This window comes from Lynx rufus, unplaced genomic scaffold (genome assembly GCF_022079265.1).
Source record: "Lynx rufus isolate CCGP_SWC_20201006 ecotype Redwood Valley unplaced genomic scaffold, mLynRuf1.p SCAF_15, whole genome shotgun sequence".
NCBI lineage: Eukaryota > Metazoa > Chordata > Mammalia > Carnivora > Felidae > Lynx > Lynx rufus.
In genome coordinates, this window is record NW_025814829.1 from 21,641,174 (window position 1) to 21,656,309 (window position 15,136).

At 52.7% G+C, this 15,136-nt stretch overlaps 1 protein-coding gene across 4 annotated transcripts in view; it reads right to left on the minus strand.

Moving 5' to 3' along the window:
- ATP2B4 (ATPase plasma membrane Ca2+ transporting 4) overlaps positions 1-15,136 on the minus strand; it is a 99,030-nt gene that overhangs the window by 53,291 nt on the left and 30,603 nt on the right. The window lies entirely within an intron of this gene.

The window sequence follows — 15,136 nt, forward strand, 5'->3', positions numbered from 1 at the left end:
ATTTTTGGGACAGAGAGAGACAGAGCATGAACGGGGGAGGCGCAGAGAGAGAGGGAGACACAGAATCGGAAGCAGGCTCCAGGCTCTGAGCCATCAGCCCAGAGCCCGACGCGGGGCTCGAACTCACGGACCGCGAGATCGTGACCTGGCTGAAGTCGGACGCCCAACCGACTGCGCCACCCAGGCGCCCCTTCTTTTTTTTTTTTTTTAATTTGTAATGCTTTTATTTATTTTTGAGAGAGAGAGACAGAGACAGAGTACTAGTGAGGGATGGGCAGAGAGAGAGAAAGACACAGAATCTGAAGCAGGCTCCAGGCTCCAAGCTGTCAGCACAGAGCCCGATGTGGGGCTCGAACTCACAAACTATGAGATCATGACCTGAGCCAAAGTCGGACGCTCAGCCGACTGAGCCACCCAGGCGCCCCCAGGGTGCAGCCTTTCTACGTAAACGGGACAGAAGGACCTCTGAGAAGGAGGTTTGCAGCGTATGGTTTCAGTGTTACTCGGGGTGGCGGGGATAAGGCAGCTATCAGTTCAGATAGAGCCCAGGGCCATGGCAAGGTCAGCAGGAAAGCAGGGTTAGCCCGCGTGTGAGTCAGCATCGGAGGGTCTCAGATCAGCATTTCTCCCCTCAGAAAGGCATGTGCGCCCCCTCTGAGTGGGAGGAAGGGCGGAGCTACGTGCAGGTGAGGATCTATAGGGCTGAAGGTGGCCAGGCTCCCCCTGCCCCCCGCCCCGGCCCTGTTCTTAGCTTTAGAGAGCAGCTCCTGCGTGTCGTGGGGCACCCATCGTCACACAGCAGCCATTTAAATGTGAAGCGGCTCTTTTGAACGCAGCACCAGAACATGGGGGCCCAGCCCTGGTTAAACAGTCCCCAGTGACTTGAGTTGTTACCAGGGAGTGGCAAGGATCTCGGGACAGCCCCTCTCTAATACATAGATGACATCCTCACTTGTAGAAGGCGAGCAAAGAGGCACAAGAACCATCAGAAAAGGGCTGGGCTCTTTTACCGGTTACTTTTCCCCAAATCACGTGTGGCCAAAGTTTCCTACCAATCCTGTTCCCGGCGGGTCCCCTGGGATGGAGTTGGGTACTCCTCCCTCCCCCAGTGTTCACTCTGCCTCCTCCTTTTATCAGAGATTTTTAGAGCTACTCTGACCTACAGAGGGCTAAGCAAGCAGGGCTTTGCTTTATTGTTGCTATTGTTTTTCAAACATCACACTGCCTTTTGCTTTTTCTCTTTTAAAGAATTTTTTTAAAGTTTATTTATTTATTTGAGAGAGAGAGAGAGAGAGAGAGAGAGAGAGGAGGGAGAGGCAGAGAGAGAGAGGGAGAGAGAGAATCCCAAGCAGGCTCCATGCTGTCAGCACAGATCCCGATGCGGGGCTCGAACTCCCGAAACCGTGAGATCGTGACCTGAGCCGAAACCAAGAGTTGGACACTTAACCGACTGAGCCCCCCAGGAGCCCCCTCCTTTTTTTCTTTTTTAGATGTCATCAGAGTAGCCTGGGGAACAGAGGTCTGGAGAGAACCTGAGGCAGCGTGTCAAACTCCCTTCATTCAGACTGGCCCAATGATAGGCGGTACGACAGAATTTCCCTCCAGTTCAGCTTCTCGTCGAAGCCTGGAAGCAGTGGGAAGGGCTAGAGCAGTAAGGAGCCCATCTTGACCCTTAAGTAGAGCTCCTTAACCTTTCAAGAGGATGTTGACAACAGTGCTGACAGAGTGCTAAACTGGAAATCAGACTTTACTTTTCCTATCTCGACCCACTATAGTGTCTGTCCCATGAAGGCTAAGCTTTGCACTTGTCGCGTTCACGGCTTTATCCCCAGTGCCATAAGGGTGCCTGCACACATCGGCATTCAGCTCACTTTGTTGTCGTGGTTGTTGTTGTTGAATTAACTGGTAGCAGATTCAGAACCAGATTTACCATCTTCCCAGGCACCCTTGGGGCATGTCACCTGGCCTTCTTAGGGCTCAGTTCCTCCCACCTTCACCTGGGGGAAAAAAATCAGCCCTACCTCTTCACACCATCTCAAGAAAGTGACAAAGGACTAGAATAAGAGATAGAAATAGTGCTGGAAATCTTTTTTTTTTTTTTAATGTTTATTTTTGAGAGAGAGAGAGAGAGAGAGACAGAGTGAGAGCAGGGGAGGGGCAGAGAGAGAGAGAGAGAGGGAGACACAGAATCCAAAACAGACTCCAGGCTCTGAGCTGTCGGCACAGAGCCCAACACGGGGCTCGAACTCACAGACTGCGAGATCATGACCTGAGCCGAAGTCGGACACTTAACTGACTGAGCCCCTAGTGCTTGGAAATCTTAGATGAAAGATGACCAGTGCCCAGTATGTCCACTCTCAAGTGATGGGAGAAGGCTTAATTTGATCTTAATGAACTTTTGGTATCTAGCCCTTTAAGCAGAAGGACAATAAGCTCCACGTCCCCCTCCATCTCTCCTTGCCAAAGGGAATGCCCGACCCTCAGAAAGAATGGAAAATTCCAAGGCAGCTCCATTAGCAATAACCATTAGCTACGTTATAACCACTGGCAACACCACTAGGCTATGCAGCCTTCGATTTCTAGAAAAGAAGAAGGGACGGTCTGAGTCAGAGTTCCTTACTTTGAACCTCTCCTCGAGGTATGAAAGGGGAGAAATTTTTCACTCACGGAGGCGACCAGTGAGAAAAGGTCACTTGAGATTAGAGCACGTGGGGCATGTGGCAGAGAACGAGGTCTGTCTGCTTCGGGTTGCTCTAGAGACGCTTACAGAGGAGGTCACGCACTAAGCCGTTGACACAGAGTCAAGGGGGCCGTTGTCAGCTGGGGCCCCCAGCTTAAGGTGGGATCTCTAAGGACGTTCTTCCGGAATTCGGAGGCCTAGCAGGCACCCATACGCCTCTCTGAGCTCTCAGAATGTGAGCGTTCCACAGCTGCTGAGTCTGCCTGGCCCCTACCCTTATTAGGCAACTGGCAAAGAATAATCTGTAAGTGCTCTCACACCCCCTCGGCCACAGCCTCAGCCTCAGATGCAACGCTCAGACGCCTGGGAGGTACCACCTCTTGTCAGGTCAGGATTAGTCACGCAGCCCTGGGGCATTCTGGGTAAGGTATGTGCTCACTCCCAGTTTCTAGCATTTTGCCAGCTTAGAGGACGATAGGACGGAAAAGCAAACACTACCTACAGGGGCAAGACATCCTATTATTGTACATGATCATTGAATCATTTCAATGTTCTTCGGCCCAAAGTCTTGTAACATCCTTTGTACAATTTGTAATGACGGTGAAAACATTGTCTTTGATCAATTCTACGTACGACAGCTTTGACCCCCCCCCCCCCCCTTTACAGATGAAGCCACTGAGGTCCGACAAGAAAAAAAGTGATTTAGTCTTTGGCAAGTCAGCACCCTTGACCATCTGGCCCTCCTTTTGTTATACCTTACTCCCTCCCTCGAGTCTGGACCTCCTCATTTTCTTCCTCCTTCTCCTCCTCCTCCTCCTCCTCCTTCTTCTTCTTTTTTATATTTAATTTCATTTACTTATTTAAAAATTTTTAATGTTTACTTATTTTTGAGAGAGAGAGACAGAGCGCAAACAGGGGAGGGGTAAGAGAGAGAGGGAGACACAGAATCTGAAGCAGGCTCCAGGCTCCGAGCCGTCAGCACAGAGCACGACGAGGGGCTCGAACTCACGGACCGCGAGATCGTGACCTGAGCCAAAGTCAGACGCTTAACCGACTGAGCCACCCAGGTGCCCCTTTTTAAAAGTTTATTTATTGGGGCGCCTGGGTGGTGCAGCTGGTTAAGCGTCCGACTTCAGCCAGGTCACGATCTCACGGTCCGTGAGTTCGAGCCCCGCGTCAGGCTCTGGGCTGATGGCTCGGAGCCTGGAGCCTGTTTCCGATTCTGTGTCTCCCTCTCTCTCTGCCCCTCCCCCGTTCATGCTCTGTCTCTCTCTGTCCCAAAAATAAATAAACGTTGAAAAAATTAAAAAAAAAAAGTTTATTTATTTATTTTGAGAGAGAGACAGGGAGAGCAAGCGGGGGAGGGGCAGAGAGAGAGAGACAGAGACAGAGAGAGAGAGAGAGAGAGAGAGAGAATCCGAAGCAGGCTCTGCACTGGCAATGCAGAGCCTTACATGGGGCTCGAGCTCAAGACCCATGAGATCATGACCTGAGCTGAAATCAAGAGTCAATTGCTCAACTGACTGAGCCATCCAGGCACCCCTTTTCATCTTTTATTTTACAGAGAGAGAGAGAGAGCATGCATGAACAGGGGAGGAGTGGAGAGAGAGGGAGAGGGACAATCTCAAGCAGGCTCCATGCTGAGTGCGGAGCCAGACTTGGGGCTTGATCCCACGACCCTGGGATCCTGACCGGAGCCATAATCAAGTCAATTGCTCAACTGACTGAGCCTCCCGGGCTCCTTATTTTCTGACAAACATCAGAAATGCAGGCATCTCTGGAGTGGAGAAAATAACCGTTTCCACCTAGAGGAAATGTTGACTCTTCACCAGCTCTTTCTCCTTCAGAATCGACCACATCGCATCACAGCTACATCACATCACAGGGGCTGAAACAGACCTTCTCCTGCTCCCGTACCTACCTGAGAAACAAACAAACCACCCCACGCTTCCAGATAACTCAGTCTGCGGCGAGACTTGCTAGGAAGTTCTGAAACAGGCAGCTGCCAGGGACAAGGACCTCATGCCCTAAGCCACCAAACCATAAACAACAGTCAGACATTCTGTTTCCTCCAATTTTGTCCACGGAATCCCTTACTCTTGGAAACCTTCCCGGGCGCTAAAGAAGCGATACATCCCCAGGCTACGAGGAGAAAGGGCAGCTCCCGTGTAGGGATAGAGTAGGGTCTTTTGAGGACCTGAAAGTGAGCCCACACCCTGACTCTTCCCTGCCAGAGGCTCCTATTGAATCTGGCACGATGCATGGGAAATAAAGTATGAATGGAAACAGGAGAAAGGGAACAGGAGGGGCCAGGGCCCAGGGAACCAGGCTGGCTCAGCACTGCAGCCGGACCTGCCTAGAATAATAAGGGCTACGCTCAGCTCTGGCCTCCGGGCTGCAAGCGAGGGCTGCCTCGTAGAGCCGCCTCTGGTTCCCTGCTCTACCCTGGGTTGACCTCTTCACCAGGCTGAGAGCCTCTGCTCGGGAGCGAGACGGGAGTACTCAGAGATGCTGTGGTTGGAGTGTCAGTGTCACTGCCACGCAGGACATAAGGCGTGAAAGAGGGAAGACTTCGAGGGGGGTGGAGGGACAGGCCGGTCCTCCTCAGGAAGCACCAAACTGAGATACGAAACCTGCTCCAGTCGCCTCTTCTCCCCAGACCTGTGCCCTTCTCTCTGATCCGGAGGCTCCCTCTCCCAAGTGAGGCTCTATTTTTCTCCCTATCTGCAAGGGGAGGGATGGAGTGAGGGAGAGGGGTTGGAAGGGAGGGAAAGAAGGTTTGCCAGGTACCTTAGGAGGCACTCCGTGGGGAAATGAGAGAGACATCACACACGTACGATATTTAGTGCCTAGGTGGCGGCCGATACGTACCGGCTGGTCATCGCTACGTATATTGTCTCCCTGAATCCTCACCAACAGTCCCACGGGGAGGGCACCACCATTTTATAGCAGGGAGATCAAGATTCAGAGAGCTAGGGCTTGTGCTCTAGTTGAATCCAAGCCACCTTGTCTCAAGTACAAGGACATTGCTGTTATAAAATGGAAAAACCAAAAAAACCCAAAAAACCAACCGTGGCTTTACTTCCTAAAGCCTGATGAAAAGGTCCACGTGAACCTTTCTGTCCCTTGTCCATGAGCCCTAAAGGCTCCTAAAGGTCAGGGGAACACCTCCTCAGTAGTGACTTGAGACCGAGAGGTCCTGCTCGACATTCTCTTCTCTGCTGTCTCCGGCAGGGGCACTTCCTGTGCCATCACCCACAGTTTCTGAGGTTTGACTTCTCTCAGGCATTTCCCATGCTTCTAAGAGGGCCATGCCCTGTCAAGGAAGCTGGCAAGCACTTGAACATGGCAGGCTGCCTGGCTGGTGTGAAACATCCTTGGCTGGCCCTTCTCTCTGAAGGTCTAAACCCCACACAGACCTCTGAAGGTCTAAACCTCTCTGCTCCCTCCTCATTACAGGTCCCTTATTTCCATGACCCAGATCCTAGCTCACTCTTGCCAGTTCTTGCCTCTTGGGTCTGGCAGCCATGCCTATCATGGTGCCAGGCTCTTCCTCCCCGCCCCCCGCCATGCCTGCCCTGCCCTATTGCTTCTCCAGTGCCTCCTGGCTTGCAGAAGCAGACCTGGGCACACACCCTCCTTCCGTCTACTGAGGCCCTTTGTAGGCATGTGGGAAGAAAGTACGTTGGCTAAAGTTCAGGTGGTGGGGGTTACTACCTGTCACCGTCACCCAATAGCCGTGCCCATGCCAGGAAGCCAAGTGAGGGCTGGGGCACCAAAACCAGGCCTCCGCACTGACCACAGGATGGCAAAATGTGACCCGTGGTCCTGGTCGAGGTCCTGGAACCTGATGCTAATTCTCAGCCGGCTCCTAGGACCAGGGTTCTAGAGGCTACGCCCTTTCTGAAGAGACAGCATCACTTCCCGGTGAGGAAGCAGGGACACATGAGGCTCTCGTGCCCGCTCTTTTCCTCCCCAAGTTGGCCACGCTGAGGAGTCTTCATTTCAGTAGCAGAAACGCAGTGCTAGCATCAAAGGATCTTTCTGGAGAAAATATGTCACCTTTGACCCCTAAGCCTCAGGAATCCAGAATTCTTCCTTCTTTTCCACAGTCGCCTGGTACTTCTAAGTCAAAACTAAGTCTATGCAGCGTGCCTGGGTGGCTCAGTTGGTTAAGTATCTGACCCTTGATTTCAGCTCAGGTCAGGATCTCATGGTTTGTGAGTTTGGGCTCCGTGTGGGGCTACACGCTGACAGTGCAGAGCCTGCTTGGGACTCTCTCTCTCTCTTCCTCTCTTTCTGCCCCTCCCCTGCTCTCTCTCTCTCTCTCTCTCTCGCATGTGTGCGCATGCGTGCTCCCTCAAAATAAGTAAATAACCTTAAAAAATAAATAAATGAAACTCGGGACTTCATTAAAAAAACAAACAAACCAACTAAGTCTATGTATACCCTGGGCCTAGTCATGTACTAGTGGGTGCATCTCCCAAAGAAATAATCATACAGGTTCAGGAGGCGGCATGAGTGAAGATGTTCACAGGGACATTACTGTGGTGACAGGAAGTGGTAGGCAACCTGGGATTCCCTGTCCCAATGATGGACAGGCAAAATATGTGTGCTAGACAACAGGGGATATAATCCAACAGTGAGGCACAGATCAGACATACACACAAGGACACTTGTGATCTTAGAAACAGTGTTGGGGGGGGTGGGGAAAATCCTTTAATAGTTTTTACACAAATTGAAAACACATCATCTAAAGCAATGCTCTATATTTTAAGGGACATATTTATTTATTTTTTGATGAAGAGTTTGCAAAGTCTTTTTTTATTAAGTCTCTTTTTGAGAGAGAGAGAGGGAGAGAGCACGAGTGAGTGAGGGGCAGAGAGAGGGAGAGAGAGAATCCCCTGCAGCTTCTGCACTGTCAATGCAGAGCCCGAAGCGAGGCTCGAGCTCACCTGATTTAGGGCTTATATCTCACGTGAGATCATGACCTGAGCCAAAGTCAGATGCTTAACTGACTGAGCCACCCAGGCGCCCCTTTAAGGGACATATTTAAACAAAAGATACATATTAGTCCATTGAAATGGGTGAGGACAGGGATAGAGGTGGAATATGGGGTAACGGTGAACACACAAAGGGCCCCTCATGGACCAGTGATAAAATGAGCCATGAACCAATGGTATGGTCAGCTCCATACTTTGCATCTGACACCCCAACAAATAAATCCAAAACACACGGTGATCCTGAGACCGTGCAGTCCTCGAGGGGCTATACTGTCTAAGATACACTAAGGCAACGGTGACCAAACTTATCGGTTTGGGCCTGATGCCTTCAGGGCGCAGGAAAAGGCGGGGCCCATCGACAGTACAAACTTCTCTACACAGCAATACCAAGAATTGACCCACGGTTGGTAGCCTGTTCCTAATCATTTGGCTTGTTGAGAGTCAGCTCACGTCAGAGACTCCAGGAACCATCAAGATGGAGACAGGAGGCTTCATGGCCTGGGTCGGGACACTAAAGCAGACTGTGCCTGAGAGGGCAATGTCACCCCTCCGGTATTCTCCTAAAATAGCATCAATAGATCAGGATGAAAAAGGGCAGTCCCTCAGGCTCGGAGCCATGGGGAATGTACCCGCTTCCACATAATCTGAGTCATACTGGCCCAGGTCACCTCTGTGGCCTCCTGAGACCCAAGGGCTGTGGGGGAGTGTTCGCAGCAAGCCAGAGCTCAAAACAATGTGGAGGACGAAACAACACTGACCATTCCCTTCAGTCGACTAAGGACGATGAGAGCCGATTGCAGGCGGGAGTGACGGTGCCGCGCGGAAGAAGGCCTGTTGTTTAATGGAAGGGGAGCTGGCAGCCTCCCCCAGGCCCTCCCACTTGCTCATGGGAAATGCTCAGGATATGGGGCAGCGAGGGTGTCTGCTTCTCACTCCTAAGCAGGGAGCAGCTCTTCAGAACTGGGACAGGACGCAGACCTTGGCCGGTCACACGCAAATGTCCAGTATGTATATTCTCTCGGACAACACACATTGCCTTTCTTGGGGCTGCTTTCCGTGGTTTTTCCACATTTTGGTTCCAAAGGAACAAAGGGGCTTTTTAGCAGCTGGATTGGATCTTGGGTTATTTTTAGAAACGAATTTCAGCAGAGTCATGCCAGGCTGGTGGAGAGGGAGAGGAGGGTCAGTCTCCCTTGGCTGCTGGAGCAGGACCTCGTAGCTAGCTCCTAGGCCTCAGGTTCTGGCGGGGGCCCCCAGAGGGGAGGGGGGAAGGCCCTGGCCTCGGCCTGAGAAGGCCACAGCTCAGCCACCAGAAGGGAGTGTCACCGAGCTGCTCTGTCCCCCATAACATTCCTGTGTGACCCTAGTCAGAGTAGGCTGGACATCGTGCCTGGAAGACCGTCCCATCTCCTCCCTCCGCTCCATGACAGCGTCCCCTGGACAGAGCACAGAGAATGCCCTCCACCCCCAGCCCTTCTCCCAGCCCAGCTGTTTCCTGGAAGTCCCAGGCAAGGACCCCACGCTGAGAAGATGACGTGCATCAGGAAAGAGGGCCGGGGCACTCCCTGATAACATGTCGTCCCATTCGCCCGGCTTTGTCCGTCCTTGTCCACAAACTGCACACACAGCGGCCACCACGGCAGCCCCCGGCCGTAGAAAGCGAACTGGCCATTCTCCTCTGCGCTCGCGGCCCGGTCTGGAGCAGTGGTTCTCAAACTCAAGTGGGCATCAGGAGCCCCGGGAGGCCTGATGACAACCTATGGCTGGGCCCTGCTGCTGCTGCGGCCAGAGTTTCTGATTCCGGAGTGGGGAGGGCAGGCCTGGGAATGTGCATATCTAACACGCTCCCTAACAAGGGTGCCGCGGCTGCGGGTCTGGGGCCCACACAGAGGACACCGCACAGGTTACGAGGCATCTCTGCGAGGAACATCAGGAACCCCTCTCACAACCCCAGATTAATGCACTTTGGGGGCCTCGAATAGGGGCCCGGTCCGGAAGGTGCTCTCCGACCTAGGCTGACAGGGGAGGCACAGGAGAGTCACATCACACATCCCTTCCTGCCTTTCCCTCTCCCAGGGTGCCGATCGCTGCTTCCATGCATCTCAGGGCACCCCCTTTCCCAGACACCCGTGATCTTCCCCAGGGAAGCCCCTCTCCTGTCAGTCCTTGAGAAAACGGACTTGAGAGGACTCCCTGGAACTTGCCACAGGAGCCAAGGTTTATTCAGTAAGTTGAAACAAGCCACCTCGTCAGCTTCAGAGGACACCCAGGCCTCTCCTGGGTCCAGCTGGAGCTAAGCGCCCTCTGCGCTCCTGTTTCCTATGACTGACCCCAGGTGAGAGACAGAGGGGGCCGCCCGCAGGTGACGGGAAGCTTGGGAATCAAGGACACCCACCCCTCGCGTTGGGCTCCCCCAGTGTTCCCGCCACTGGCCCATCCGGACCCCAGGCTGCCTTCCCCCGCCACCCCCCGCACCCCCTCGGGGGCACCTTCCCGCTGCTCTGGGGTGCGGCTGGCGGGGGGGCGGGGGCAGCAGCTGTTTTCCAGTCGGGGTGACAGGCTGCTATAAACACCCGCTCCAGGTTGCTATGGCGAAACGAGGGTGCAGCCTGGCTACAGTGAAGCTATTTATGTGCCTGTAACGGCAGAGTGGTCTGTTTTTTATTATTTTACTTTTCAAGCTTTCCTTTCCCAACCCCCTAGTATGGCTTAAAAAAAAAAAAAAAAAAAAAAAAACAACAAAAAGAGCCACTGTAACTTTCTCAGGAACAAAAAGAGTGTGCAGCTGTAAAACAGAGCTTGCTTGGGACTTGAGCCAGGAAAGGGAAACCTGAAGTGGGGGATATGGCCCATTCCTTTCAAGAAGGGAATGTGTGGCTTCTTACTCATACAGGTGTGCAGCACCCCAGCCCCGCAAGGAGAAAGGCCAAACTCGGTGTCCCTCACCTCTGTACCACTTACATTATTAAGCGGAGGCAAAGCCACTTCATCTTCTAGCTTCCTTTCAAAGGCAGGCTCCAGCCAGCAACGTTCCTCACATCCCCCTCGGCCCCCGCCCCCGCCATCGGCCCCCATTGGCCACCAATGTCATCAGGGCAAGGACACGGGAGAGTCCACCAGGAGTCACGGGAAGAGAGCCCAGCCCCACGGCGTCCCCCAGGCTGCAGGTCTGCAGGGAATGGCCTCTAGAGGTACCTCTGAAGGGGACCCGTGTTTCCCCACTTACACAGAGAACTTTCATCCAATTCTCACCCTTCAGGGAGCTCTGGGGTGAAGGGCTATCCTGCACAAGATTTAGAGTTGTAGTCAACGTGGCGAGGACCCCGAGCTGGCAACCAAGGAGTTGGCAATGAAGGCTCAGATGCTGAAGGGTGATTAGGAGTCAGATTGATTCCTCCTTGGACACCCATGTCTTCAAGGCGCCAGGCACATGGGGAAGAAAGGTTTTTGGCAGAAGAGGTAGGGAGTGACCAGAGATGAGCCCCTAGATGGGGCACTATTGCCCCCTGCCTTCTCCACTCGTCCAACCCCAAATAAAGTAACAAAAAAGAACAACGAAATGGGCTGTGGGTCATAGGCATCTCAAGAAGGGCAAGAGAGTGGAAGGAACTAGCCCATGTGGTAATCTCCCCCCCTCTCTCTCTCTCTCTCTCTCTCTCACGCACACACACACACACACACACACACACACACACAAAATGTGTACCAATTTTGATAAATAAGCAATAGGTTGACAATTACTAAATAGCATCTAAGTAAGAGAGTCACCTTCCAGAAACAGCTGATTGGAATACAAACGATGCTGCAGAATTTTATCAGCCCTCTTTTTCCACCTTATTCCAGCTCCTTTCGGATTTGGTATATCCTTAGGAGGAGGGAAAAAAAAACCTTCCCGCTGATGGGCGTGTGAATCAGATAAAAGTGAAGTTGGGGCAGTGCTAAGAGCAAATCCCACGAACTGTTCCCATTTCTTCCATCTCAGATTATAACTGAATGTTTCCAGCTGCCACCATAGCTCTGAAAGGGTATTGAGGAAAACAACCCCATGAGGAGGAGAGAGGGCAGAAGGCGGCAGCTGCAGCTTTTCCACCAGGGAAGCATCCTCGGCTGCCCCAGGAGAGGTCGAAGGCCTAACTGACAGCCCGGGTTAGCCGACAAAGTCTGGCTGGGAAAATCAGAACCTGGGACGGAAATCAGTCCTGGCAATACCTTGGGGTCAAAAGAGCAGAGTAGTCATGGTTGCTAAGCCTGTCAAAGCAAGTGTCATCAGCATCCCATTGTTCCTGTAGGGTACAAAGGGAGGAGGGAGGAGGTGAGGAAAGGGTCCAGTATGGGGCACTACCCTGGACGGTTGACAGTAGGCTGGGGGGAAGGCTGGTGTCCCAGACGTTAGCGTCTCTGTTCCTAAGTCTCAGGGTATTAATTCAAGCAGAGTGGCCATTACTTAGGAATACGCAGAAAGACAAAGAGAAGCAGACACCCCCAAGGTAGAGGAAGCTTCCCAAAAGTCATGGACTGGAAAGAACATCTGTTCAAGAGAGCTCAGATCCGTGGTGATGGACACAGGGCCCATTGTTGAAAGAGACAAAGGGCAGGCGAAGAGGTGATTCAGCCTCAGCTGGTCACTGTAGCTGGAAGAGGAGAGAGAGGGGAGGGTACGGCGTATTCTTCCTCTAAGTGAGCAGAAAGGTTGTCTCATCTCTCTATCCCAACCCCTGCCCTAGTGCCTAACCTAACATGTGGACTGGACTTGATGAATGAATCACCCTTCTCTGTTCCAGTGTGCTTCCATTTCCAAGGGAAGGAGAAGCACGGGATTCCCAGAAGGGGACCCAATCTCCAGAGAGAACCAGCTACCTATAAGTCCCAAGAACCACTCCTTCACCATTTGTCTCATCTCCCCCTCCTCCCTCCTGGGGCCCTGGTAGACCGAACAGATTGGCACATCTCACTTGTTCTCCAGGACACCATCCCAGGGCTCTTCTGGTGCAGGTAGAGGGAGACCAGCCATCATTGCAGGGGTCCCCCACTCTCTAGGGAGGAGGCAAAGGTAAACACAAAGAATTTCAGTTCTCCCAACACCCATTCGATTCCAAACTCCCACACACAGCATTTTAAACACCACTGCAGTACCTCCAAGGAAAAGTCTGGGAGAATATGGTGACGGTGGTAGGGGGGAGGCCTGGAGGAAGTGACAAAAAAGGCTTCTTTCTGGATTCTATCTGAGGCACCGTGCTGCCAGAAATCATAGGAAAAATACCTCGTTCCAAACTCTTTCCATCTCATTTTCTTCCCTATACCTCATTTCCAAGGTTCTCACTTTATTTTTTTTTTCTATCTGTGTATATCACTTTCCCCATCTCTCCCTGTCTCCCTGTCTCCCTCCTTCCTTCTCTCTCTCCTTCTCTATCACCCCCCCTAGCACCGCCCCCCTCATCTATCTGTCTCAATCTCAAAATCCCTCTCCTTCTCTTTTTCACAACTTTAGCAACAGCCTGATTGGATGGAGTTCCATTCTCTTTATGTAGTAGTTTCTGGAACCCATCAGCCCTGTCCAGCGCCCACTGGCTCAAGTAGGGGCAGGTACAGATGTGCTGAGAAGCAGGTTGGGCACTTCCGGGGCTGTCACGGTGAGCACCAACACAGCGCCAATCCATGTCACTGGGGTCACAGATGATGGACCGAGGGCACACAGGATGAACTCTGTGAGTCTACCTGCCCCCTCGCACAGCCTTCTGGAGCTTGCCTGGGCCAAGCCAAATATGTAGCATCTAACTGTGCCTGAGGTATAGGCAAATGGCTAACACCAAGGCCCCAGAAGTGAGGAGCTCTAACGAGATGGGGGAAGAGAAAGGATAGGAGACTATTCCATGGACTAAAAGCTAGAGTCGGGATTTAGTACGCTCAGCCAAGTTCCCAATGTGGCACGAATAAGGGAGCGGCCCGATGGAGGACGGGGCTGGGAGCCTGGACAGACTGAAAGGCACCCAGGACTACAGTCTGACTCTGGCTCCTTTCAAAGTGTCCACAGAAACGGAAAAGTCCAGAACTGAACACAGTAAGCTAGTCCGACCCAACCACAAGCTGCAAGATACTCCACTATCCCACCTCGCCTCCACTCTGAGCCTAGAGAACGTGGGTAGGGAGTAGAGGCTGGAGACCAGCTTCTTGGCCACATGGCTGCCTTCTGCCCCGCCACCGTGCGAGGATTCGAGGATTCACAGAGGGACCCAGGCCCGGCAGAGCCAGACCTCTGCAGGCAGTCTCACACTATTTGCCCAACACTTGCTTCTGCAAAAGTCCCCTTGCCCCCCCCCCCCCCCCACCAAGGCTCACACACCCTGGCCAGCTGTTCCAAATCTGTAAGCTCTCCATCACCAGAGAACAATCCTTTTCGGTCGGAGGGTTGGAGGGAGGGGTCCATGCTCTCCCTTCAGGGTCTCAGCCACTGAACCCTCCCTCTGCAGGCAGCCAAGTCAAAAGAGAAGCTGAGGACATACGGCCAGGCCCTCCCTCCCCCCACCTCCTCCAACAGGCAGGGCCAGAAAGAGAACTCCTCCGAGGGGGGAAGTCCCAGGGCAGTGAGGCCTGGAAACTTTGCCGTCTAAGGCTGTGGAATTCTCCTACCGGGCTCCTGCAGTTCATCACTGTGGCTCCCTGGATTCCCGATTTGGGCTTTAAAAGGTAGCACCAGAGCGAGAAGGCCAAACATGTTGAGGAGAAGAAAAAGAAAAAAACAGCAGTTGGTGGCAGCTCACAGATAACCGCCTCCGACGTTCGTCTTCTGAGTGACTGAGTACGTGTGGGGGGTGGGGGGGGGGGGGAGAAGAAAAGAGCAGAAGGAAAAGAAGTGTCGACCACACCCCAGAACACTCTTCAGGGTTCCCAGCTAATGTTGCCTTTTTTCGCACTCCGGACCCTAACCTGCTTGTGCAACGATCACCTAGGGCTTGGTTGGTTTGAAACTTTCTCCTCTTAGCAGATCTGAAAAATCGGAGGCTCTTGCCCCCCTTTGGAAAAAAGAGAGCCAGAGGGCTCACAGGTGTGAGTGCAAGGCTTTGGGACATGAACTTCCAAGACTGAAGAAGTGGCCCCTTGGCCAGGTTGCCATGGTTTCCATGAGAACAAACAGAGGGTTGGCTCTACAGAGGGGTAGGAGGGCGAATGGCCTTTTTCTCCCCATGGGAATAGTTTCAAGGGCCAAGGCAGGAGGGGCATACAGTAAAACACGCAGAGACGGTTACAGAAAGGTTCTAGGGGAAAGACAATGGACAGTCTTTTTTTTTTTTTTTCTAAATTTTTTTTAATGTTTATTTATTTTTGAGACAGAGAGAGACGGCGCGAGCGAGGGAGGGTGGGGCAGAGAGAGAGGGAGACACGGAATCCGAAACAGGCTCCAGGCTCTGAGCTGTCGGCACGGAGCCCGATGCGGGGCTCGAACCCACGAACAGTG